This window comes from Anomaloglossus baeobatrachus, chromosome 2 (genome assembly GCF_048569485.1).
Source record: "Anomaloglossus baeobatrachus isolate aAnoBae1 chromosome 2, aAnoBae1.hap1, whole genome shotgun sequence".
In the NCBI taxonomy this organism is placed as follows: Eukaryota; Metazoa; Chordata; class Amphibia; order Anura; family Aromobatidae; genus Anomaloglossus; species Anomaloglossus baeobatrachus.
The window spans coordinates 605710218-605736328 of NC_134354.1; positions in this window are offsets into that span (position 1 = coordinate 605710218).

The following is a 26111-nucleotide window of genomic DNA, read 5'->3' on the forward strand; positions in this document are numbered from 1 at the left end:
GGAAGGGAGTTCACCTGGAAAAATGCAAATGAGAAGAAGGGAAAAAAAAAGTGTCTGAGAGAGGTATAAAATTAATCCTTCCAGTATTATATGACAGAGGATATGTATTAATGGGAAGTATATTGATGTGAAGGATTGTTACTGCTACATAAGAAAAATGTATATATAAAAAGAAAAAAAAAGTATATATATGAAAATATGAAATTGGGCATTCAGATATGTCGATTCATTTATAACACTCCCTTTATTTCTATTATGTTATATGAGAGAATTATATGATTACAACTCTAAAATGTATTTTATATTTATGCGACACAGAGCAAAATGATATCCCTGTAGCAGCATCTAAATTGGCAGTTTCAAGATATATATTTATCATGATGTTTGTAATATTACCATATTATATGAAGATATTATCTGAAATATTATGTTGATATAACTCTAATGTATGCTCTTCATTCATATGGCACCGAACACCACAATGTGCGAAAAGTGCCATAAAAAATATATAATAGCTCCGGTCACAATGTTATATGTGGGAGTGTGTAGATGAATTCACATATGCCTACAAAAATTTGTTTAAAGATTGTAGGATGGTAGAAACTATATACTAACATAAATAGTAAATAGGGGTATATGTGCAAGGAAAGGAAAAAAAAAAAATATATCATACAATGTAACGCAAATCGGACCGATAATTGAGTCCTCTGGGATGCCTGGTATCCAGGCGTAATATCCACTTCGCTTCGGCATACAGAAGTTCATGAAACCAATCACCTGCCCTAGGTGGCCTGTTCACTCGCTCAATGCCTGCGACATCCATCATGGTGAAATCTCCATTGTGGCAATCAAGAAAATGTCTGGTGAGACCTGATATAGATCTCTTATGCCTTGGAGGATCCAAAGAAGACGGAACAGATGGAATATTGGTGTGCTCCGATATTCGCCTTCTTAGAGGCAGGGAGGTACAACAAGGTCAACATAGCACCTCATGGCAAATAATTCTCTGAGGATCTGAAAAAAAAAGGATTGTTGCTTTAAGTAAAGATGGCTGTATACTGTAAGAAGATTGACAACACCCTGACACTGAGCTGAAGCACGGTGGCCAAGACTTTACACCAATTTAACAAGACAGGTTGTACTCAAAACAGGCCTCACCATGCTCAACCAAATAAGTTGAGTGCACATACTCATTTTCATATCCAGAGGTTGTCTTTTCAGAATAGACTTATGAGTAGAGATGAGCAAACCGGTCGTGGTTCGGCTCGAGCTTGGTTCGTCAAACGGAGGTCTAGTTCGAACCGGTTCGGCGAACCACTCGAACCCATAGGAAACAATGGGAGGCAAACACAAACACATAAAAACACATTATAAATGTACACATGCAGTTAATAAACATTGCCATAACACTTACCGATCACCGAGACGCGTCCTGCACTCTGTCTCCTACCGCTATTCCATCCGATGATTGCTGAATCTTCCCGGTAACCAGCACTGCCAGCAGTGATGCAGGACCTATCGTGACGTCAAAATCACCATGTGACCAGTCACGTGTCTGTTATCTCATTGGCTACAGACTGGTCCCATGACTATGATGCGTCATGTAGGACCTGTGAGTGCATCTATCCAGTACGCGGGGATCGTTTGTGTATCGCTGTGTATTGGGGACATGCTTTGTCACGCGGACAGTGCCAAATGATGGTGCTTCTATGAATGCACCATTTTCTGTGGCGGCTGCGGATTGCAATTTGCAGCAGAAGCGCCCAGAAACCTCGGGCTAACCTGTGCTGCGGATTCCAATCCCCAGCTGCCTAGTTGTACCTGGCTGGACACAAAAATATGGCGAAGCCTACATCATTTGTTTTTCAATTATTTCATGAAATAAGTGAAATAATTAAAAAAAACGGGCTTCCCTATATTTTTAGTTCCCAGTCGGGTACAAATAGGCAGCTAGGGGTTGGGGGCAGCCCGTAGCTGCCTGCTGTACCTGGCTAGCATACAAAAATATGGCGAAGCCCAAATAAGAGAGAGAGAAAGGAGAGAAAGAAGAGAAAGAGAGAAGGAAGAGAGAGAGAAAGGAAGAGAAAGCGGAGAAAGAAGAGAAAGTAGAGAAAGAAGAGAAAGTAGAGAAAGAAGAGAAAGAAAGGAGAGAGAAAGAAGAGAAAGAAAGGAGAGAAAGAGATAGGGAAAGGAGAGAGAGAGAAAGGAGAGAAAGAAAGGAGAGAGGGAAAGAGAGAGAGAAAGGAGAAAGAAGAGAAAGTAGAGAAAGAAGAGAAAGAAAGGAGAGAGAGAAAGGAGAGAAAGAAAGGAGAGAGAGATAGGAGAGAGATAGAGAGAGAGAGCTCACAGCTGATGTCCGGCTGCTCTCCCCAGTGCATAATTAAATTATATTTATAAATATATTATAAATATAATTTATTAAAAATAAAAAAAAATTACCAGGTCTAGAACTCGCGACCTTATGCTCCCAAGGTGAGCACTCTATCCACTCAGCTATTGCTTCTAATGTGAATGATAGGCACATTTGGTAGTCTTGAAGTCTGGATTGCTGAAGTCTCAGCTGACCACGTGATTCATTTGAAGCTATGTGAAGCTCATGCAGAGCACTCATGTTCTGTAGCACAGATAACAGCGTCGTGTGGATTACGTCGGACCTGGAGGGGTATTGGAGGATTTTAATAAAATGGTGAAACTGTGTCTTTTTGTCTTTTATTCCAAATAAAGGATTTTTCACGGTGTGTGTTTATTTACTTTCACTTTATAAATAGATAATAATTATAATTTGAAATTATAAAAAAAAAAAAAAATTCTTTACCGGGACTAGAACGCCCGACGTTATGCTTTTTAGGCAGGCGCATTACACACTAGTCTATTGTTTGTTACGGAAGAGATAGGCAGAGCCACTACATCCCGAGAGAGCAGAGCTGACCTTGTCGTGTGGATTACTTTGGACATGGAGGGGTATTTTTGGATTAATAAAGGGGTGAACCAGGGTTGTTTTTTTGTCTTTTATTCCAAATAAAGGATTTTTCGCGATGTGTGTTTCTTTACTTTCACTTACAGGTTAATCATGGAAGGTGTCTCAGGGAGACGCCTGCCATGATTAAACTCATTATTACCCCAATTGCCACCGCACCAGGGCAATTTGGGATGAGCTGGGTAGAGTCCCAGGACTGTCGCACCTAATGGATGCAGCAATTCTGGGCGCTCTCCATCCTGACAATACCAGCCTCCAGCCGTGTGGCTTTATCCTAGCTGGTTTAAAATATGGGGGAAACCGCATTTTTTATTTATTTATTTTAATGCACGATATAGACCCACTCACCGGCGGCTGTGATTGGTTGCAGTGAGACAGCTGTCACTCAGCTTGGAGATGTGTTTGACTGCAACCAATCATAAGCGCCGGTGGGCGGGGAAAGCACGGAATAACTAATTGACTAATGAAGCGGCAGCCATTTTCTAAAGAGGAAAAGACGCCGGAGATTTGTGACAGCCGGGGAGCGAGATGCCCGTGATCGGTGAGTAGGAGAGGGAGAGGGATTGTGCTGGGGATGCAGGACACATGCAGATAGCAACATGTGCACATAACCTTACTGTGAAAAGCCACATTTATAGTGATAGAACCGTTCTCGAACGAAACTCGAGCTACCGAACATTTAGCAAAAAGCTCGAGTTCTAACTAGAACACCCTCCAAAATCACTCAAACCGCGAACTGGAGAACCGCAAACCACAAACCGCGCTCAACTCTACTTATGAGTGCAGAGGTTAAAGTGGTGCAATGGGGACAGGCTGTCAGTAATCAAACTATACGGGGCACGCTACATCAAATTGGTCTGCATGGCTGTCATCCCAGAAGGAAAACTCTTCTAAAGATAATGCACAAAAAAGCCCTAAAACATTTTGATGAAGACAAAAAGACTTAAGTGTCTCCAGACCTGGGGGCCAGAGGCCACACTCGACTGAAGAAGGGGGGTATTTACAAGGGAGATATAGTTCGTGACGCCACCCATGGTGTGTAGTAATTGGGAGTACCGCCGCTGCCGTTGGGAGTATGAGGGGTTCGGCAGCCAAAGTGTCATCGCCCTCCATGGGTAGTGGAAGGCCCCGGGACTCGGTGGGATGCTGTGGGATGCTGTGGGATGCAGGGGTCACTCAGGTACTCACTCAGTCAATAAGCAGATGCTGACAACCGGGTAAACCAAATCTCGGGGTATCGCTGCTGCTTGAGGGGAGCACGTCCGGGTCCCGTCCCCTATGGTGTTGCCTGGTGATCAGTGACCAGCCTCCTGGCACTAAGTTTAACTTCAACGTGGTGGCCCAGTAGTCTGAAACTCTCAGGACCCCGCTCCCCACTGTGGCTAAGTGTGAGAGCCTGCTCTCAGGGCTCATGTTTGAGATGTTCTGGACCATTTTGTTTGAAGGCCCTATCCCCCCTCGTTGCACTAATGCTCCAATTCTGGAGTGGGTGGGAACAGATCATAAAGGCTCCGTTCTCCTCAGGTGAATTGTCGGGTTGCCTGACGCTTCTCCCCAACCTAGGGTCTGTGTACCCCGTTGTGCCTTTGGTCCCGGACCAGTGACAGAGCCAGGCTGCTGACCGTCCTCCTTGACAGGTCCAGGCACCTTGCCGCAATCCCCTGCGACCAGGGGTCTGACTCCTCTAGGTCCAGACCACCGTCTGCAACCTAGACAGCTTCCTTTGGGAGCCACCACTCTCAAGCTCGTCTCACACACTCCCTTCACTACTATCTACTCACTACACTACTCACCTCCTCTCCCTGACCCCCAGGTGGGCGACTCTATTCCACTCAAGCCGTCCACTGGTGTGCCTGGTGGGTGTGGTGCAGTGTGTATGTAGGATTTGATTTGCTGTTGGAGGCAACACCATGAGATAGGGATCCAGAACCAGGAGGGATTTGGAATACTGCACGGAAGGGAAGTTTGCACAGTACCCTGTGACGACCTGATAGGCCAGGGGCGTCACATACTCACTTTTGTTGCTAGCGATTTTGACATTTTAACAGTTGTGGTATGCGTTATTTAGTGGGCACATCAAATTTACACTGTTAAGCTTTACACTGACTTAAATTATATTAAAGTGTCATATCTTGAGTGTCAAATGAATTTATATATATATATATATATATATATATATATGAGGGGTATATTTACTTTAGTGAGATACTTTTAATATTAATAATCTTTATATTTATATAGCACCAACATATTCCATAGTGCTTTACACACATCAGAAACACTGTCCTCATTGGGGCACACAATCTAGATTACCTATCTGTATGTCTTTGGAGTGTGGGTGGAAGCTTGAGGAAGCTCATGCAAACATGGGGAGAACATACAAACTACTTAAATATGTTGTGCTTGGTGGGATTTGAACCCAGCAGCCAGTGCTGCAAGACTGCAGTGTTAACCACTGAGCCACCATACCACCCGTTTAGTTTCATTTGTGGATTTTTCCCACAGATTTGAATGAGATGAGATGAGAAAAATCCAGATAAAAATGCGTCTCCATTTCCCCAGAGGAAGCCCGCTAAAAACTCATCTAATGTGCACAAAATTTAACATTAAAGTTTTAGCAAAACTAAAAAACAGAAAGTTTCCAAAACATAGTAATTTTTTATTTAAATAAAAACATAGCAAAAGGAGACAAACAGCAGAAAATGCTGTAAATGTGCATGTCAAAAACCACACAAATAAACAATGGTGAAACACAGATTACCTAGCCTTGCTAATATAATAGGTGCAGAAATTTTGCGGACAAAATGCAACATAAAATATGCTCCAAATTGTCATAGTTTGAACTTTGGTGTTGATGAGGGATGAGCAGACTCATGGATGTTCAGGTTCTCCTGGTTCGGACGGATTTTAGTTAAAAGTTTAATTCGGGACCTGAACTAGACCCAAACTTGATCCCAGACCTTAAGGCCCATATAAGTCTAAGGGGCCCTGAATTATGGTGCTGAAAAATGTTCCTAGTAAGGGTTGGAGGACTGCAAAAGGAAGAAAAATTGTCATAAGAGCAGGACAATGTCACGATGTGACTGCAGAAAAGCAATGGACAGGGGGTTCCTTTGTTGTCCTTCACTCTAGGGGACCCTAGACTATTTCTAACTTCAGGGTTACCCCTAATAGTAGAGATGCCTGAGTCCTGTGCCTGGCTTTTCTACTGACCACATCCAAACTGTTATCCTCCCAACAGGCAAGGAAGGAGCAGGTTTGTGATGGTAATACAGAATAAGATAAAAGTAAAAAAGAAAAGTAAAACTCAGACACACTGCAAACTCGGGAAAAAATCAGTAAGAGACTAAACAGAAAAGCAAGAGCAGGAAGGTTGCAATAAAAGACAACAAGGGTTAACACTACAACCACTCAAAGCAATAAAGCACACCAACCACCAGTAAGTCTGGATCACAACATCTCAACAGAACAGTGTAGGTAAACTATAACTGGCATTAATTAAATAGTCCAGTCAGCATACATAAGAGGGGAGCAAACATGATTGGCTCCCCCACAACATGAGATCAAAGAGACTAGCAGCCTAGCAGAGATGAACTCTTGATTGCTAGCCTAAGCATGTAAGTAGATGCTCGCATCTCCCTGCGCTGATCACAAACTTCTGAGAAGTAAGCAACCAGAGTGCCAGAATCAGTAGTTTACACAGTTCCTGACACCGTTATTCAGTTGGCGATGTCTACAAAAATCTTCTTGTGACAGGCAATTGCTCTGCAAACAAATGTGGAAAGGGAATAAATAAATAAAAAAATTATGTGGGGGGAACTCAATGCCGGCTTACAGGATTTGTCATGAGATGCAGATTTGCCGCAGAAATTTCTGCGATCAAATATTGAACATGTGCACATAGCCTAATATGGTAATCCAGCATTGCATTAAATGACTTTACTTGAGGTGAGGTCACTGAGTTCAATGAGTTCACCTCAGATCAGTTCACCTGAGGTCATAGCTGGGGTGCAATGGGACCCAACAGCTGAGACCTCATGTGAACTCAGTAATGTCACTGCTCACAGCAGCAGCACCATCAGTTTGTTCTTGATGCCACTGTGATCGGTCACATTTTCTAATGTGACCATGTACCACAACATCAGGATGTAGCAGGGTCGGTATCATTGTGGGCTTCCCTGTGGATTATGTCAGACCTGAAGGGGTGTTTTGGGGGTTAATAAATTGGAGAGAGTGTTTTTTTCTTTTTTTGAGAGGGGGAACCATAGCTGTGACCTCGGATGAAGTCATTGAAGTCAATGCCGGATTATCGGATTTGGCTACATGCACATATTCAGTTTTTTATTGCAGACATTTCTGCAACAAATCTGCATCTCCTGGCAAAAAAATGCACCCTTACCGCATGCGTTTTGATGTAGCATCAGTGTGATTTTTTGCCATGAGATGCGGATTTGTTGCAGAAATGTCTGCAACTAAATACTAAACTCATGCACATCGCCTAATCCAGCATTGACTTCAATGACTTCACCTGAGGTGAGGTCACCGAGTTCAAATGAGTTTCAGGTCAGTTTATTTGAGGTTACAAGTGGGATACAATGTCACATACATATTGTGACATACCCATGTCACAGCTCTCCCAGCTGCATTCCATCAATGTGTTCCTGATGTTGCAGTGAGCGGTCATGTTTTTTAATGTGACCACTCACAAAGACCTTAGATGTAGCAGAGCTAGTATTGTCGTGGGACTTCATGTCTGTGAATTACGCAGGACCTGCTTGGGTGTTTTGGAAGCTAATAAATTGGAGAAAGAGGGGTTTTTTGTTCCTTTTTCTTTTACCCCTTCACGACCATGGACGGATATATCCGTCATGGAGCGTGTCCCGTTAAGCCCCGCCCCCTGCCGCGGGCAGGCGGCGGTGGTCGGCACACATATCAGCTGTTTTCAACAGCTGACATGTGTGCCTGCTAGCCGCGGGTGGAATCGCTTCCACCCGCGGCCATTAACCCCTTAAATCTTGCTGCCAAAGTCTGGCAGCAAGATCTAAATGCGCGCGGCCATGTTTTTTACTTACCGCCGCCTCCACCAGAAGTCACGTGTGTGATCACATGACTATCGGTGGTTGCCATCGTAGCACAGGGTCATGTGATGATGCCTGCAGCTATGATGTTTCACTTTCGTTTTCCCTCGGCGCGGAACAGAGGGAAAAAGAAAGTGACTGTATCTGCTGTTTACAGCTGTATAGCTGTGATCAGCAGGTAGAATATAGCGATCGGATTGCTGATCGCTATAGCCCCCTAGGGGGACTAGTAAAATTAAAAAAGTAAAAAAAAGTTTTAAAAAACCCCCAAAAAAACAAAAAACCTAAAAGTTCAAATCACCCCCCATTGAAAATTAAAGGGTTAAAAAATAAATAAATATACACATATTTGGTATCACCGCGTTCAGAAATGCCCGATCTATCAAAATATAAAATCAGTTAATCTGATTGGTAAACGGCGTAGTGGCAAAAAAATTCCAAACGCCAAAATTACGTTTTTTGGTCGCCGCAAGTTTTACGCAAAATGCAATAACAGGCGATCAAAACGTAGCATCTGCGCAAAAATTATACCATTAGAAACGTCAGCTTGAGACGCAAAAAATAAGCCATCACTGAGGCATAGATCCCAAAAAATAAGAACGCTACGTGTTTCGGAAAATGGCGCAAAACGTGCGCCACTTTTATTGGACAAACTTGTGAATTTTTTTAACCCCTTAGATACAAGTAAACCTATACATGTTTAGTGTCTACAAACTCGCAATGACCTCAGGCATGATACCCACACATCAGTTTTACCATATAGGGAACACCGTGAATAAAACATCCCAAAAACTATTGTGCCATCACACTTTTTTTGCAATTTTTCCGCATTTTGAATTTTTTTGCTGTTTTCCAGTACACCATATGGCAAAACTTATGGTTTCATTTAAAGTACAACTTGTCCCGCAAAAAAAAAGCCCTCATATGGCAAGATTGGCGGAAAAATAAAAAAAGTTACGTCTCTCGGAAGAAGGGGAGCAAAAGACAAAAACGCAAAAACGGAAAGTGCCCCGGGGCTGAAGGGGTTAAATATATCATCATAGTAAGACAGAGTCGATTTTTTTTATCTTTCCCACCAGTATAGATTCTATTCATACACTGTGTGATCAAGTGACGAATCTAACCCAGGAGGTGCAGAATCTGGCCCATGAACACAAGGGACTAGAGAAGTGTCTATTTCACTTGCAGGGTCAGTTATTTAGTCTAATGGATGCCTCTCTGAACTCTCCATTGCCAGCAGCAACTTTGATACTTGTATCTTCAGATGTTCAACAGTTAGTTTCTACTGAACCAGTATTGGCCCATCCTGGCAAATTTTTAAGGGTGGTAGATCAGTTTAGGGTGTTCAGGGAAAGCTTCTGGCTGTTTTTTACTCTGCAACCCCAGTATTCAGGGTATGAGTCCAAGCAGGTGGGAATAATCATGGCCTTGCTGTGAAGGGGTCCTCAGACTTGTGTTATGATGTACATTGTATTGCACATGTGGAAATATGGTCTATCTCGGAACACCTACACCTGATCCCCCTGACTGCTTTACAAACTAAAGTTCCCAGCTGCACAATCCCTAGATACCCCTGTACAGACTATGAAAACCCTAATAGGAGTACTAAAAGATCAAAACTAGAACAAGACTCCCTAATCAAGCCGTTGAGTGTTTGTCGTACCTCCTTAGGAGCCAGAAGAAGGTGCAGTGTAGAAAAAAAGACAAACCAAGTAAGTCACAAACTGCCCGGCAATAAAATTTGTCAGTGGGCTAGAACTCAATCAAAGTCTACATCAGGATATCACCAGCAGAAAAGACAAAGCAGGGAGAGGTTTAGATGGCTGCACCCACTAGGTGATAGGTCAGGCTAAATGAGAGAATGAAAACAGCGTGCGTGCTGAGCGTGTGAGGTTCTGCAGCAAAGTGCAGGGATTGCAGATAAGTGCATGGTTTAAACACAATCTCATAGTGGTGATAAGTGTAATTGTTTTTTTTTCATTAGGGAATTGTGTGTCTGTCTCTGATACTGTGTGAAAAAAAAGTTTGTCTTGTGATTTAATTAGTAGTATTAGCCACACCTGTTACTAGAAGCTTCTGGGAGCTTCTGGTAGTTCTTGTGGAACTATATAAATCAGCGAAAACAAGGGAGGTTGCTGAGCGTGCGAGGTTCTGCAGCAAAGTGTGGGGATTGCAGATAAGTGCATAGTTTAAACACAATCTCATAGTTTGACACAAGAACATAGTTTGAAGTTATCCTTATACGTTTCCCATTGGTTTTTTTTCTTTGTTTTTCTACTTTACTTTTTATCCCCATTTAATAGATGCTCCATGGACAATGCTACCAGGTGTGTATCTTGTCAGATTTATGCATGCCTTGAGCAGCCGTTCGAGGGTGAATATGTCTGCACTCGATGCAAGCATGTTGCATATTTGGAAGCCCAGGTAACTGATCTAAATAAGCAGCTTGCAATACTCAGGGGCATTGCAAACTTGGAGAGGAGTTTAGAGCTCACTGAGTTTTCTCTGGCTGGGGCCAGTGATATGGAGGCGGGTGGAGGTGGGGAATATCAGGACCCAGAGGAAGGTAGCTGGGTAACAGTTAGAAGAAGATGTAGGAGGAAAAATTTCAGGGAGCCTAGTCCTGACCTGGCACAACCTGAGAAATATGCCTGTTTGGCTGATATTAGTAATGAAGGGCCAGGACTAGGATCACTACAGCAGGACGTGGCTCCTAGCAACCAGGAAAATTACTGCTGTAGGAAGGAGGGAAATAGGAGTGCAGCAAAGCCCAGACAGATGTTGGTGGAAGGGGACTCTATAATTAGGCAGACAGACAAGGTCATCTGTTGCCGAGACCGTGAATGCCGAACAGTGTGTTGTCTGCCGGGTGCTCGGGTTCGGCATATTGCGGATCGGATAGACAGATTGCTGGGTAGGGCTGGGGAAAACCCAGCGGTCATGGTGCACATTGGTACTAATGACAAAGTTAGAGGCAGGTGGAAGGTCCTTAAAAATGATTACAGGGAACTAGGAAAGAAGCTGAAGTACAGGACCTCCAAGGTGGTATTTTCAGAAATACTACCAGTGCCACGAGCGTCACTAGAAAGACAGCGGGAGCTTAGGGAGATAAATACCTGGCTTAGAAATTGGTGCAGGAAGGAGGGTTCGGGTTCATGGAGAACAGGGCCGACTTCTCAGTCAGCTACAGGCTCTAAGGTAGGGATGGGCTGCATCTCAATGGGGAAGGTGCAGCTGTGCTGGGGGAAAAAATGGTCAGATGGATGGAGGAGCTTTTAAACTAGGATCTGGGGGGAGGGAAAGTAGTGGAGCAAATAAGGGGATAGATAGAGCGGATAGAGACAGTGAGATGGTAGAGGTTAATGAAGGAGTAGGTGGCATGGGAAATGCAAGAAACGTAGGGAGGCTTGGAGTAATAATGTATTATTAGTATTAAATGTCTACTAGAAAATGAAAGAAGTCTTGCAAACAAAATGAATGAATTGGAGACTCTTATGTCAACCATGGATTATGATGTGGTGGGCATTACGGAAACCTGGCTGAATGAAAGCCATGAGTGGGTTACAAACATACAAGGTTATACTACATTCAAGAAGGACAGGAAAGACAAAAAAGGTGGTGGAGTGTGTATATTTATCAAATCTAACCTAAAACCTGTGTTGAATGATGACATTGGGGGAACTGCAACAATGTAGAGTCAATATGGGTAAATGTACATGGGGAGGTGAATAATGGAAAAATGCTATTTGGAGTTTGCTATAAGCTTCCTAACATACCTGAACCGGTAGAGGGTGAAATGCTGCAACAAATTGAAAAGGCAGCTAATAATAATAATAATAATAATCGGGTTCTTATCATGGGGGATTTCAACTATCCAGACATACAGTGGGACATAGAATCTTTTGGTTGTGCTAAAAGCTGAAAGTTCTTATCTACTATTGAAGACAATTAGCTCTCTCAGATGGTAGGTGAACCGAAAAGGGGAGATAATTTGCTAGTTCTGGTCCTGTCAAATAGACTGGATGCAATTTCAGATCTCCCGGCCCAGGAGTACTTGGGCACCAGCTGTCATAATATGGTAAGCTTCAATGTAATATTCAATAGAACATTTAAAAGAGGAAATGCTAAAACCTGGAATTTTAGGAAAGCTGATTTCAACAAATTAAGGGAAGAGGTTAAATGTGTAGATTGGGACAAAGTCATGGTAACTGGGGATACTGAACATAAATGGGGTAAGTTTAAGGATATACTACTAGAGTCCTGTAAAAAACTTATACCCTCTGGTAATAAAATGTCCAGGAATAAAAAGAAACCACTATGGATAAATAAGACTGTACAAAGTATAATAAAACATAGGGCATTTAAAATCTTAATGGCTGAGAATACAAAAATAGCATTTCAGGAGTATAAAAATATCAATAGGTAATATTAAAAAGAAATCAAGCAAGCAAAATTAGCTACTGAAACAAAAATCGCCAATGACATTAAAATAAATCCCAAAATATTTTAGAAATACATTAATGCAAAAAGTAAAACAAAGGATAGGATCGGTCCCTTAAAACATAATAACAAGTTAGTTATAGAGGACAAACAAAAGACTGAGACATTAAATAGGCATTTCTCATCTGTGTTCACCAAGAAACTAACTGTACCATGGATCATTCAACAAGTGAAAAATCAAAGTTCACCACCTGATATAATTAATTTAACACAAGATGAAGTACGCCTATGTCTGAGTAAATTAAACATTGACAAATCCCCAGGGCCAGATGGCATTCATCCACGAATATTGAGGGAATTGAGCTCTGTAATCAACAGACCGCTGTATCTCATCTTTTTAGACTCGCTTGTAACAGGGTTGGTGACTCAGGATTGGAGGATTGCTGATGTGGTACCGATATTTAAGAAAGGTAAGAGGGTAGATTCAGACAACTATTGTCCAGTAAGCCTGACATCAGTAGTATGCAAAGTTTTTGAGGGCATTTTAAGGGATGACCTGCAAAAGTATATTGCAGAAAATAATATAATAACTGACAGACAGCATGGATTCATGAAAGATAAGTCATGTCTAACCAACCTGTTGGGGTTCTATGAGGGGGTAAGTGCAAACCTGGATATTGGTAATGCAGCTGATGGGATTTATTTGAACTTTTCAAAGGCATTTGATACTTTACCACATAATAGCCTTATACTAAAGCTCCAGAAGCAAGTACTATGGGAAACTAAGATACAAGTCCGACAGAAATTATAGTCAGTACCTAGATTCAAAGGTTGGAACCAGGGACTAGACCTCATTAAACCAAAAGGTTTACTGGGAAAAGCTCCCCTATGCATGTTTACCTATACAAAATTGGAGCCATATATCCACATTTGTAAAAATATCCAAAATTCTTTATTTAACATATATGCAAGACACAAACAGTTAAAAGCAATTTATGGAGTGCAGAGTGCAGAGAATCGAACAGTTGTGGAAATCACACTATCGGATAGTACAATGGATGAAGAAATTACTTCAAGGTTACATGCTGATAATCAAGTGTAAGTGTGTAGGTCACCAATGCAGACAACGCATAAATTACACGCAAAAAAGAGCAAGGCCTCTACAAGGTGGAAGACACAGTGGTTAATCAAGTCCACCAAATATATATGCTATATGCACAGTAGGGGTTTAGTTACTCCTGCACGGGGCGTATGCGTATCCGCAAAGTGAACGCCACACTCACACATCAATAAGAATACTTGGCCAGCATAAATGAATATAGAAATTACAAATAATGCTGCAGTAACACACCAAGACAACAAAAAGTGTGCGCAGGTTAGCTGCAGCCGTCCTGAATCAGGATGACTATATGTGACAACAGGATTAATGGTTTCACAATGATATGACAGTGTACTAAAAGTGTAATATAAATATATAGATCACTGCTGCGGACGATACACATATCACATGCAGGGAATTAAACCCCTGCAAGAAAGGTCATCATGACCCCCTGAGAAAGCCACTGCGAAATGTGCATAGGGGCATTGGAGATCACACTATTAGACTGGATTTAATATGGGTGAGTGCTGTTTCTGACCAGCAGACATTATTGCTCTATGCTGCCCTGACATACCATTGCAAAGTATCTTACTTTTGGTTTTGCAGCTAGACTGCTTCTAAATGGCTGCAGTGAGTTTGTATTTATTTTTTCACTTCTTTGGCATGCCATTGTGGTGCCATTTAGGTCATTGACCCTGGTTGATCACTGCTGTGATATACACTTAGTGTGTATACACATGTCATATGTAAGACTAGTGGAATTTGCAATACGCATTTAGTACACTGTTTGGGTGAACCAGACTAATCATCGTCATTTATCTTGCAGGGGTTTAATTCCCTGCGTGTGATATGTGTATCGTCCGCAGCAGTGATCTATATATTTATATTACACTTTTAGTACACTGTCATGTCATTGTGAAACCATTAATCCTGTTGTCACATATAGTCATCCTGATTCAGGACGGCTGCAGCTAACCTGCGCACACTTTTTGTTATCTTGGTGTGTTACTGCAGCATTATTTGTAATTTCTATATTCATTTATGCTGGCCAGGTTTTCTTATTGATGTGTGAGTGTGGCGTTCACTTTGCGGATACGCATACGCCCCGTGCAGGAGTAACTAAACCCCTACTGTGCATATAGCATATATATTTGGTGGACTTGATTAACCACTGTGTCTTCCACCTTGTAGAGGCCTTGCTCTTTTTTGCGTGTAATTTATGCGTTGTCTGCATTGGTGACCTACACACTTAGGGGTGCTTCACACATAGCGAGATCGCTACCGAAATCGCTGTTACGGCACGGTTTTGGTGACGCAACAGTGACCTCATTAGCGATCTCGCTGTGTGTGACACTGAGCAGCGATCTGGCCCCTGCTGCGAGATCGCTGCTCGTTACACACAGCCCTGGTTCGTTTTCTTCAAAGGCGCTCTCCCGTTGTGACGCACAGATCGCTGTGAGTGACAGCGAGAGAGCGACGAAATGAAGCGAGCAGGGAGCAGGAGCCGGCATCTGGAAGCTGTGGTAAGCTGTAACCAGGGTAAACAACGGGTAACCAAGGTGGTTACCCAATATTTACCTTAGTTACCAGCCTCCGCAGCTCTCACGCTGCCTGTGCTGCCGGCTCCAGCTCTCTGCACATGTAGCTGCAGTACACATCAGGTTAATTAACCCAATGTGTACTGTAGCTAGGAGAGCAAGGAGCCAGCGCTAAGCAGTGTGCGCGGCTCCCTGCTCTCGCGGTTATGATCACTGCTTTGGCTGCTGTGTTTGACAGCTAAGCAGCGATCATAACAGCGACTTACAAGGTCGCTGTTACGTCACAGAAAATGGTGACGTAACAGCGACCTCGTTGTCGTTGTCGCTTAGTGTGAACCAGCCCTTACACTTGATTATCAGCATGTAACCTTGAAGTAATTTCTTCATCCATTGTACTATCCGATAGTGTGATTTCCACAACTATTCGATTCTCTGCACTCTGCACTTCATAAATTGCTTTTAACTGTTTGTGTCTTGCATATATGTTAAATAAAGAATTTTGGATATTTTTACAAACGTGGATATATGGCTCCAATTTTGTATAGGTAAACATACTATGGGAAACTATATGCAACTGGGTAAGGAATTGGCTAAAAGATGGGAAACAAAGAGTAGTCATAAATGGTGCATTTTCTAAATGGGCCATAGTCAGCAGTGGGGTGCCTTTTTAATCTCTTTATTAATGACTTTGTGGATGGGATGGAAAGTAAAGTGTCAGTCTTTCCTCATGACAACAAACTATGTAGGATATTAAAAACTGACCTTGATAGTACAATATTACAAAAAGATCTGGATAAAATGTCAGAATGGGCAGATACTTGGTGTTAGGGCCAGGTGGACGGGCAGACCCAGGAGGTGGATCCACTGGGCCGAACTCCTTGATGATGGTAAGGGGTCCGGTAGCTGGAGCACTACAGGTAGCAGGGCAGTCCGTGCACACGAGTATAACGGAGAAGTCCCTGGGACCACGGAGTCACTGATGGTAGTCCGGGTGACGGAGCTCAGGTTCGGAAGCCGAGAAGATGTCAGGCGGAGTCCAGAACCATTGGAGCGAGATGACGGGTCACCGCAGGGATCAGAGATGGTACGGACTGTCAGGATGGCAGATAGACAGCGTTCGGGGTTCGGGATTCGGCAGGACCGGATGGCGAGGCAGGATCGGCTCTAGAAGAGAGAGAGGTGAGTATCTCACAGAAACACAAGGAGACCTCACTCCTAGCTTGGGAAACACGAAGAACAGGCCCCGCCCACTTGGACACTAAACCCCTTTATGCCCTGTACCTGTGTGCATCATTTCCTGTCAGTGGATGCTGGCCCTTTAAGAAAGGGTCAATGACCGCGCGCGCGCCCTAATGCGCATGCGCGCAGCCCGGGTGCCAGAAGCCAGAGCAGGAAGCTGTGAGGAGGAAGCAGCAGAGCCGGGCTGGGGCTGGGAAGCCGACGAGCGCCGGGAGCGGGGACCAGGGGGCCTGGGAAGCGCGGGCAATGGAGGCTGGAGAGCGGGGAGCGTGGCAGGTGAGCCGGGGAGCGGGGCAGGGGACCCGGAGAGCGTGACAGTACCCCCCCCACGCCCCCCTCCCCGCAACCGGGACAGGAAGGCACGGATCAGAGGAGTGCCCACATTCTCCCGGGGCTCCCAGGACCTATCCTCAGGACCATACCCTGCCCAGTCCACCAGGAAGAACTGTCGACCCCGTACGGTATTCATGGCCACGATATCCCTTACCGCATAGATGTCGTCATCGGCAATAGGTGGAGGAGCCGAACTGGCAGCAGCGGAGAAGGGACCAAGGACAACCGGTTTGAGCAGGGAGACGTGGAAGGAGTTGGGTATTCTCATCGTGGCCGGGAGCTGTAGATTGTAGGAGACCTCATTGATCTTGCTGAGGACTTTAAACGGCCCGATGTAGCGAGGTCCCAGCTTGTAGGATGGTAGCTTCAATCGGACGTACCTGGAAGCAAGCCAGACGAGATCTCCTGGAGAGAAACACGGAGGGTCCAGACGTCTCTTGTCTGCGTGTGTCTTCATCCGCAGGGAGGCACGTGCGAGGGACGCCTTAACCGAGTCCCAAATGGTTGTGAAGTCACAGACTACAGCATCAGCAGCAGGGACATCCGAGGAAGAGGATACAGGCAATGGGACGGTAGGCTGAAGTCCGTAAACGACATGGAAGGGAGAGCTGGAAGAGGACTCACTGACGTGGTGATTATGGGAGAATTCAGCCCAAGGAAGCAGCGTGGACCAGTCGTCATGATGGGCGTTGACATAGTGACGCAAGAAGGAGGTCGATATCTGATTGACCCGTTCCACTTGGCCGTTCGACTGAGGATGGTAGGCTGAAGAAAAGTCCAGAGTCACTCCCAGATGTTTGCAGAGAGCCCTCCAGAAGCGGGAGGTGAACTGAGTTCCTCTGTCGGACACAATGTGTGATGGAAAGCCATGCAAGCGGAAGATGTGATGTATATAGGCGTCCGCGAGTTCCTGAGCAGAGGGCAGTCCAGCCATAGGGACGAAATGAGCCATTTTAGAAAACCGATCCACCACGACCCATATGACTGTGTGTCCGGAGGACAATGGCAAGTCCGTAATAAAGTCCATCGCAATGTGTTGCCACGGAACTGAGGGTATAGGCAGAGGCAGAAGACAGCCATATGGCAGATGTTTGGGCGTCTTGTTCCTGGCACAAGAGGAGCAGGCAGAGACAAAAGAGGCGACGTCCGTGCGAAGGGATGGCCACCAGTAATGACGTACAATCGCACTCCAAGTTCTCTTCTGACCAGCATGACCGGCTGTTTTCGAGGCATGGCCCCAGTGTAACACTTTTCTCCTGTCAGTCTCAGAGACAAAGGTCTTCCCAGGCGGTATCTGGGCCAGGGTGACAGGAGCCACTGGAATGATTTTACTAGGACAGATGATGGGTTGGAATGTCTCCTCCTCCTGCATTTTGGGCATGAAAGACCTGGACAAGGCATCAGCGCGTACATTCTTGTCCGCGGGTCGGAAATGGAGCTGGAAATCGAATCTGGCAAAGAACAAGGACCACCTGGCTTGCCGTGGGTTCAGTCGCTGAGCAGACCGCAGGTATTCCAGATTCTTGTGGTCCGTGTAAATAATAACAGGGTATACTGCTCCTTCCAGAAGATAGCGCCATTCCTCCAGAGCCAGTTTGACTGCTAATAGCTCTCGGTCACCGATGGTGTAGTTGCGTTCAGGCGTTGAGAAGCTCTTGGAGAAGAAACCGCAAGTCACCATCTTCCCGGAGGAGGACTTCTGCATGAGCACTGCTCCGGCTCCCGAGGAGGAGGCATCCACCTCCAAGGTGAACTGGCGGTTTAACTCCGGACGGTGGAGTACAGGAGAGGAGGCAAATGCCTGCTTCAGAGAGCCAAACGCGGCGTCGGCCACAGGTGACCAGTCCTTTGGATTAGACCCCTTCTTGGTCAAGGCGGAGAGAGGAGCAGTCAGAGCAGAGAAGTGAGGGATAAACTGGCGGTAATAGTTGGCAAATCCCAGAAAGCATTGGATTGCCTTCAGTCCAGAAGGAGGAGGCCAGTTGAGAATGGAGGAGACCTTCTTTGGATCCATCTGCAGTCCGGTATCGGAGATGATGTACCCCAGGAAGGGGAGAGAAGACTGCTCAAAGACACACTTCTCGTACTTGGCGTACAGTCGATTCTCTCTCAGTCTTTGTAGAACCAGCTGCACGTTCTCTCGGTGGGTCTGGAGGTTCGGAGAGAAGACAAGGATATCATCCAGATACACCACCACACAGACGTAGAGAAGGTCCCGGAAAACGTCGTTCACCAATTCTTGAAAGACTGCTGGTGCGTTACACAGGCCGAAGGGCATCACGCAGTATTCATAGTGCCCATCGCGAGTATTGAACGCGGTCTTCCATTCGTCCCCAGAGCGGATGCGGACCAGGTTGTAGGCACCTCGAAGGTCCAACTTGGTGAACACACGAGCTCCTCTAAGCCGATCAAACAATTCGGGGATGAGCGGCAGGGGGTACTTGTTTTTCACGGTGATTTGGTTCAATCCCCGGTAGTCTATGCATGGGCGTAAGTCGCCTTCTTTCTTCTTAACAAAGAAGAAACCTGCTTCAGCAGGAGAGGAGGATCTCCGAATGAATCCCCTTGCCAGGCTCTCAGTGATGTACGTAGACATGGCCCTTGTTTCGGCTGGAGACAGTGGATATATCCGTCCTCGAGGTGGTGTAGTTCCCGGGAGCAGGTCGATGGCACAATCGTAAGGACGATGTGGCGGAAGTACCTCTGACTCCTTTTTATCAAAGACGTCCGCGAAGGACCAATAGGCCGAGGGCAGTCCCGGTAGGGACTCTGGAACCGGAGGTCGCCGGATGGGTTGTATGGTCTTCAGACAGTTCTCATGGCAAGAAGAGCCCCATCGGGTGATTTCACCAGTGCCACAGCTGACTGATGGTTCGTTTGTCCGTAACCAGGGAAGTCCCAGCAGGATTTGATGGGACATGTGTGGGAGGACGTAGAGAGCGATGTTCTCGGTGTGCAGGGCACCGATACGTAGTTCGACCGGCCTGGTGATCCAGGAGATGGTGTCAGAGAGGGGTCTCCCATCCACAGAGGCGATCACGAGGGGTTTGTCGAGGGGAGTAACAGGCACCTGGTACTTGTCCACCGTGGCCTGCTGGATGAAATTGCCTGCTGCCCCAGAATCGAGGTACGCCTCAGCCGTGAACCGTGTCTCTCCCGTTGTCACTTGCACAGTCCATGTAACTGGGTCTGAGAGAGTCCCAGCACCTAGGGTGGCCTCTCCTACCAACCCTAGGCTTTGGAGTTTCCCGGCCTCTCTGGACAGGAGCGTAGCAGGTGTGTGCCCTCTCCGCAGTAGAAGCAGAGGCCCTTGGCGAGCCACTCTGCTCGGCGTTGTTCAGACTGCCGCACACGGTCGATTTGCATGGGCTCGTGGACGGAGACACCAGATGCCGCTGACTGGAATACAGCGGGCTTCTGCGGAGGAGAGGAATGTCGTACCGGACGTCTCTCACGGGACACCTCTTTGGATCGCTCCTGAAAGCGAATGTCCACTCGAGTCGCTAGGGTAATCAGGGCATCCAGGGTGGACGGTACGTCACGACCAGCCAGCTCATCTTTGATTCGACCCGAGAGTCCTTCCCAGAAGGCGGCGGTTAGGGCCTCGTTGTTCCACCCGAGTTCCGAAGCCAAGGTGCGAAAACGGATGGCGTATTGACCCACCGTCAGAGTCCCCTGACGTAACCGGAGAAGAGATGAGGCAGACGCGGAGGCGCGTCCGGGCTCGTCAAAGGTGCCACGAAAAGCCTGCAGGAACTCCTGGATGTTCTTGGTCACCGGATCCTCCCTTTCCCACAAGGGGTTCATCCACGCCAGTGCCTCGCCCTCTAGATGGGACATGATGAAGGCGACCTTGGCTTGGTCGGAGGCAAACAAATGCGGCAGCTGCGTGAAATGGAGGGAGCATTGGTTTATGAATCCTCTGCAGGTCTTGGGATCTCCGGCGTACCGGGGTGGTGAGGCCAAACGAAGTCTGGAAGCATCCGAAGAGGCTGCCACGGGAGCTGGAGCCGTGGATTGACTGGAGATGCTGCAGATGTAACTGACGCTTGTAGAGTGTTCAGGCGGGCGTCCACAGAAGTCATAAAGTTCAGCATGCGGGTCTGGGCCTCATGCTGGCGTTGGAGTTCCTCCTGTAAAACTGCTAGTGCTGCAGCGGGATCCATGGCCTGTTCTTTCTGTTAGGGCCAGGTGGACGGGCAGACCCAGGAGGTGGATCCACTGGGCCAAACTCCTTGATGATGGTAAGGGGTCCGGTAGCTGGAGCACTACAGGTAGCAGGGCAGTCCGTGCACACGAGTATAACGGAGAAGTCCCTGGGACCACGGAGTCACTGATGGTAGTCCGGGTGACGGAGCTCAGGTTCGCAAGCCGAGAAGATGTCAGGCGGAGTCCAGAACCGTTGGAGCGAGATGACGGGTCACCGCAGGGATCAGAGATGGTACGGACTGTCAGGATGGCAGATAGACATCGTTCGGGGTTCGGGATTCGGCAGGACCGGATGGCGAGGCAGGATCGGCTCTAGAAGAGAGAGAGGTGAGTATCTCACAGAAACACAAGGAGACCTGACTCGTAGCTTGGGAAACACGAAGAACAGGCCCCGCCCACTTGGACACTAAATCCCTTTATACCCTGTACCTGTGTGCATCATTTCCTGTCAGTGGACGCTGGCCCTTTAAGAAAGGGTCAATGACCGCGCACGCGCCCTAATGCGCATGCGCGCGGCCCGGATGCCAGAAGCCAGAGCAGGAAGCTGTGAGGAGGAAGCAGCAGAGCCGGGCTGGGGCTGGGAAGCCGACGAGCGCTGGGAGCGGGGACCAGGGGGCCTGAGAAGCGCGGGCAATGGAGGCTGGAGAGCGGGGAGCGTGGCAGGTGAGCCGGGGAGCGGGGCAGGGGACCCGGAGAGCGTGACACTTGGCAAATGATATTTAATGTTGATAAATGTAAAGTAATGCACCTAGGACGGAGTAATCCTTTAACTGCATATACATTAAATGGAAGTAAACTCGGGACTACAGAACAGGAGAAGGAAGTCTTGTTACAAATAAGCTGAGCAACAGTACTCAATGTCAAGCAGCAGCTGCTAAAGCAAACAAGATTTTAGGGTATATAAAAAGAGAGATTAGATCCCGTGATCCCAACGTATTGTTGCCCCTCTATAAATCACTTGTAAGGCCACATCTGGAATATGGGATCCAGTTTTGAGCTCCACATTTTAAAAAGGACATTCAGAAGTTAGAGTTAGTTCACTGGCGGCTAACTAGACTACTACAAGGAATGGAGGCCTCCCATATCATGACAGGTTGAAAAAGTTAGATATGTTTAGATATGTTTAGCTTAGAATAAAAATGTCTCAGAGGAGATCTCATTTATTTGTATAAATACATATGTGGTCAATATAAAGGACTGGCACATGACTTATTTCTTCCAAAGACCTAAGGACCACCTGATGAAGATATACTACTACATATCGAAACGCATTGTGTTATTAAGAAATAAAGAAATTTAAGCAAGAAACCCTCCATCTCCTTCTTAGCGCTCTACAGGACCATGAATTTACACCGCTTGTTCTATTTTACCCCCCTGGACTCACGGCAGGAGTTGCTTTAAGCCTGAGGCTCCAAATTTCCATCTGAGATCGTTGGTGACTCAGACTCCACATGACCGGTCATATGACCGTCCCGCAGGACGCAGACTACTCAGGCAGAGGAACATCTTAGTGGTAGCTGGGAATTTGCCCAGCTCCACAACCAACGCTGTTAGCGGGGTTGTGCAGGGTTGCACAACTTCTTCAGGTGAGCGGTTATACTACAATACCATCTAATGTGTCCCTAAAATCCTTTACATGCGTTCCTCCTTTCTTCTCCTGTGTACCTTAACCCCTTTACGACCGCCGATACGCCTTTTAACGGCGGTAAATAAGGGTACTTTTTCCGATCCGCCGCTTTTTAACGGCGGTCGGAAAAAAGGGTCTAGCGCCCCCCAGAGTCAGAAAATTTCCGGGGTCTCAGCTGCCGGGGGTAGCTGAGACCCTGGAGATCATGATTCGGGCCGGTTTTTCCGGTCCCCGCTCACCTGATGACCGGTATACACCGTATACCGATCATCAAGTTATAGTAAATGACCGCGCCGGTAAAAAATCATTTATCTCCCATCTGGCATGATCAAACATGCCAGATGGGAGATAAATCTTTTTCCCGGTTCCCTCCGGTCCCCCGGTGTCCCCAAAGTGCCCCCCCGACCCCCAACCCCCTCCCGAAAATCCAAGATGGCCGCGCGCACCGGCGATCACAGCAGCGCGCCGGCCGCATTTCCACTGTTCCTATGGTTTCTGTGGTATGTGCCATAACACATACGACAGAAACCTGCTCCCTAGGCCCTGCCGGGATCCCCCCTACCCCCCCCTGGTGTTCCCCGGTGTCCCCCGGTGTCATACATACCTGTCGGAGCCCTGATCCCCCGCGGCCCCCTCCTCCGGCTCCTTCTCTGCAGACTCCGGTCACATGTGCAGAGCGCAGCTGTCAGCTTCCTGTGTTCAGGACGCTGGCTGCTCGCACTCTGCAGCTGTGACCCAGGGAGGGTGGGTGGGTGCAGATTCTTTGCACCCACTCTCCTGAAATGGAGGGTCTGCCCTCCTAGAAAATGGGGGATACGTTCCCTGAACGTGTCCCCCATATTCTAGAAGGTCCAGAGGCGACGTGGACGTCCAAATGGATTATTGTGGATTTTTTTTTTTTTTCTTTTCAATAAATTGGTCAATCAGGGAATGTTTGGGGGAGTGTTTTTTCAAATAAATTTTTTTTTGTTGTCAATTTTTTTTTTATTACTGTCAATTAGTTATGTCGGGTATCTGATAGACGCCGTGACATAACTAATTGCTGGGCTTGATGCCAGGTGACATTACACACCTGGTATCAACCCCATTCATTACCCCGTTAGCCAACGCACCAGGGCGCGGGATGAGCTGGGGCGAAGCGCCAGAATTGGCGCATCTAATGGATGCGCCACTTCTGGGGCGGCTGCGGCCTGCTATTTTTAGGCTGGGAAGAGTCCAATAACCGTGGCTCTTCCCATCCTGAGAATACCAGACCCCAGCTGTCAGCTTCACCTTGGCTGGTGATCTAATTTGGGGGGGACCCCACGTTTGGTTTTTTTTTTTAATTATTTATTTATAAATAATTAAAAAAAAAAAACAGCTTGGGGAGCCCTCCAAATTGATCACCAGACAAGATGAAGCTGTCAGCTGTGGTTTGCAGGCTACAGCTGTCTGCTTTACCCTAGCTGGCTATCAAAAATAGGGGGGACCCCACGTCATTTATTTTAATTCTTTTTTTTTTTTTTTTGGCTAAATACAAGGCTAGGCATCCTTTAGTGTCACATGAAAGGCACTAAAGGGCGCCAGCTTAGAATATGCAGGGGGGTGGGACGTTATATATGTTTGACATCTATCCATTCATCCATTGTAGCATTTTACGCTGTGTGCCCACAATCAGGGTTTGCAACGTTTTGGGCGCAGAGTGTTTTCCCTGCGTCCATAACGCTGCGTTGTGCAGTAGAAGCACAGTGGCAGGATTTTTAGAAATCCCGTGCCCACTGTGTTTCTTTTCTCCGCAGCATAAATCAACCTGTGGCGCAGCTTCCCGAGCCTCAGGATGTCAATTTATGCTGCGGAGATGAGTGTTCTTTGCAGGTAGAATAGAACTAAAGTCCACAGCAGCCTGAACCCAAATCGTGGGCATGGGCAGCTGCGTTCTCCCGTGGACAACACTCACATTTCTGCAGGAGGCTGACACTGGGTACTAGACGCCGTGTCGCTGGATCATGGCCACATAGCCTAAAGGCTACTTTACACGCTGCGATATCGGTCCCGATATCGCTAGCGTGGGTACCCGCCCCCATCTGTTGTGCGACACGGGCAATCGCTGCCCGTGCCGCACAACATCGCGCAGATGCGTCACACATACTTACCTGCCCGGCGACGTCGCTGTGACCGGCAAACCGCCTCCTTTCTAAGGGGGCTGTCCGTGTGGCGTCACAGTGACGTCACTGAGCGGCCGCCCAATAGAAGCGGAGGGGCGGAGATGAGTGGCCGGAACATCCCGCCCACCTCCTTCCTTCCTCATAGCGGCCGGGAGGCAGGTAAGGAGAGGTTCCTCGTTCCTGCGGCGTCACACATAGCGATGTGTGCTGCCGCAGGAGCGACGAACTACATCGTTACTGCTGCAGTAACGATAATCGAGAATGGACCCCCATGTCACTGATGAGCGATTTTGCACATTTTTGCAACGATGCAAAATCGCTCATCGGTGTCACACGCAGCAACATCGCTAATGCGGCCGGATGTGCGTCACCAATTCCGTGACCCTAACGACTCCGCATTAGCGATGTCGCAGCGTGTAAAGCCTCCTTAACAGTGAGAAATTTTTAGCTAGAGCAACAGTTTTGTGAAGTACCTGTGGATTCAAAATGTTTACTATACTCCTGAATAAAATCCTTGAGGGGTCCAGTTTCCAAAATGAGGTCACTTGTGGGGGGTTTCTGATGTATAGGTGCCCAAGGGGCCCTGCTAATGTGACATGGTGCGCGCAATTTACTTCAACTTTTCCAAAATTCAAATGGTGCTCCTTCCATTCCAAGCCCTCCCATTTATCCAAACAAAGGTTTTTGGCCACATGTGTGGTATCCCTGCGCTCACAAGAAATTAGATAACAACCTGTGGGGTACACGTTTTGTTGTTGCCTCTTGAAAAAGTGAAAAATGTGTCGCTAAATCAACATTTTTGTGAAAAAAATGAAAATTTCAATATGGCAACCTAAGCTTATCAAATTCTGTGAAGTATTCGTGGATTCAAAATGCTCAATATACACCTAGATTAAAGCCTTGAGGGGTCTTATTTCCAGAATGGGGTCACTTGTGGGGGACCTCCACTGCTTAGGCACCTCAGGGGTTCTCCTAATGCAACATGGCGTCCGCTATTGATTCCAGCCAATTTTGCAGTCAAATTGCACTCCTTCTCTTCCGAGCCCTGCTGTGTGCCCAAACAGTTGATTTCCACCACATACAAGATATCAACAAACTCAGGAGAAATTGCGCAATAAATTTCATGGTGATTTTTTTCCTGTTACCCTTGTGAAAAAAAAAGCTACCTGGTTGAAGTAACAATTTTGTGGTAAAATTTTATTTTTTTATTTTCATGGCTCAACGTTATAAACTTCTGTAAAGCTCCTGGGGGTTCAGGGTACTCACCAAACATCAAGATAAATTCCTTGAGGGGCCTAGTTTCCAATATGGGGTCACTTGTGGTGTTTTTTTGCTGTTTACGTACCTTAGGGGTCCTCCAAATGCGACATGGTGCCCGCAATCTTTTTCAGCCAAATTTCCTTTCCAAAATTCAAATATTGCTCCTT